Raw genomic sequence first — 2500 nt, forward strand, 5'->3', positions numbered from 1 at the left:
TGCCCACGTGCACGCCGGGGTGCTTGAGCGTGCGGGCGAGGAGCCGTAATGGGCAAAATTAACACGGGGGACCTTCAAATCGAAATCCGTCTCGAGCAAAGCACTTCTTAGGCTTCTAGGAAGCTCCCATCAAATTTACAAACCCAAACTCCAAACTTCATTTTTTAGCACACAATGCCCACGTGCACGCGGGGGTGCTTAAGCGTGCGGGCGAGGAGTCATAATGGGCAAAATTAACTCGGGGGACCTCCAAATCGAAATCCGTCTCGAGCAAAGCACTTCTTAGGCTTCTAGGAAGCTCCCATAAAATTTCCAAACCCAAACTCCAAACTTCATTTTTTAGCATACAATGCCCCCGTGCACGCGGGGGTGCTTGAGCGTGCGGGGGAGGAGTCATAATGGGCAAAACTAACTCGGGGGACCTCCAAATCGAAATCCGTCTCGAGCAAAACACTTCTTAGGCTTCTAGGAAGCTCCCATAAAATTTCCGAACCCAAACTCCAAACTTCATTTTTTAGCATACGATGCCCACGTGCACGCCGGGGTGCTTGAGCGTGCGGGCGAGGAGTCATAATGGGCAAAAACTAACTCGTGGGATCTCCAAATCAAAATCCGTCTCGAGCAAAGCATTTCTTAGGCTTCTAGGAAGCTCCCATAAAATTTCCGAACCCAAACTCCAAACTTCATTTTTTAGCATACGATGCCCACGTGCACGCCGGGGTGCACGAGCGTGCGGGCGAGGAGTCGTAATGGGCAAAATTAACTCGGGGGACCTCCAAATCGAAATCCGTCTCGAGCAAAGCATTTCTTAGGCTTCTAGGAAGTTCCCGTAAAATTTTCAAACCCAAACTCCAAACTTCATTTTTTAGCATACGATGCCCACGTGCGCGCCGGTGTGCACGTCGGGGTGCTTGAGCGTGCGCGCGAGGAGCCGTAATTGGCAAAATTAACACGGCGGAAATCTAAATCGAAATCCGTCTCGAGCAAAGCACTTCTTAGTCTTCTAGGAAGCTCCCATAAAATTTTCAAACCCAAACTCCAAACTTCATTTTTTAGCATACGATGCCCACGTGCACGCCGGTGTGCACGAGCATGCGGGCGAGGAGTCGTAATGGGCAAAATTAACTCGGGGGACCTCCAAATCGAAATCCGTCTCGAGCAAAGCATTTCTTAGGCTTCTAGGAAGTTCCCGTAAAATTTTCAAACCCAAACTCCAAACTTCATTTTTTAGCATACGATGCCCACGTGCGCGCCGGTGTGCACGTCGGGGTGCTTGAGCGTGCGCGCGAGGAGCCGTAATTGGCAAAATTAACACGGCGGAAATCTAAATCGAAATCCGTCTCGAGCAAAGCATTTCTTAGGCTTCTAGGAAGCTCCCATAAGATTTCTGAACCCAAACTCCAAACTTCATTTTTTAGCATACGATGCCCACGTGCACGCCGGTGTGCACGAGCATGCGGGCGAGGAGTCATAAAGGGCAAACTTAACTCGGGGGACCTCCAAATCGAAATCCGTCTCGAGCAAAGCATTTCTTAGGCTTCTAGGAAGCTCCCATAAAATTTTCAAACCCAAACTCCAAACTTCAATTTTAGCATACCATGCCCACGTGCACGTCGGGGTGCACGAGCGTGCGGGCGAGGAGTCATAATGGGTAAAATTAACCCGGGGGACCTCCAAATCGAAATCCGTCTCGAGCAAAGCACTTCTTAGTCTTCTAGGAAGCTCCCATAAAATTTTCAAACCCAAACTCCAAACTTCATTTTTTAGCATACGATGCCCACGTGCACGTCGGGGTGCACGAGCGTGCGGGCGAGGAGTCATAATGGGCAAAATTAACTCGGGGGACCTCCAAATCGAAATCCGTCTCGAGCAAAGCATTTCTTAGTCTTCTAGGAAGCTCCCATAAAATTTTCAAACCCAAACTCCAAACTTCATTTTTTAGCATACGATGCCCACGTGCACGTCGGGGTGCACGAGCGTGCGGACGAGGAGTCATAATGGGCAAAATTAACTCGGGGGACCTCCAAATCGAAATTCGTCTCGAGCAAAGCATTTCTTAGGCTTCTAGGAAGCTCGCATAAAATTTTCAAACCCAAACTCCAAACTTCATTTTTTAGCATACGATGACCACGTGCACGCCGGGGTGCTTGAGCGTGCGGGCGAGGAGTCATAATGGGCCAAAACTAACTCGTGGGACCTCCAAATCAAAATCCGTCTCGAGCAAAGCATTTCTTAGGCTTCTAGGAAGCTCCCATAAAATTTCCGAACCCAAACTCCACACTTCATTTTTTAGCATACGATGCCCACGTGCACGCCGGGGTGCACGAGCGTGCGGGCGAGGAGTCGTAATGGGCAAAATTAACTCGGGGGACCTCCAAATCGAAATCCGTCTCGAGCAAAGCATTTCTTAGGCTTCTAGGAAGTTCCCGTAAAATTTTCAAACCCAAACTCCAAACTTCATTTTTTAGCATACGATGCCCACGTGCGCGCCGGTGTGCAC

Source organism: Cornus florida, unplaced genomic scaffold (assembly GCF_030987335.1).
Source record: "Cornus florida cultivar Cherokee Brave unplaced genomic scaffold, ASM3098733v1 CherokeeBrave_3.0.0_Hap2_scaffold_18, whole genome shotgun sequence".
In the NCBI taxonomy this organism is placed as follows: Eukaryota; Viridiplantae; Streptophyta; class Magnoliopsida; order Cornales; family Cornaceae; genus Cornus; species Cornus florida.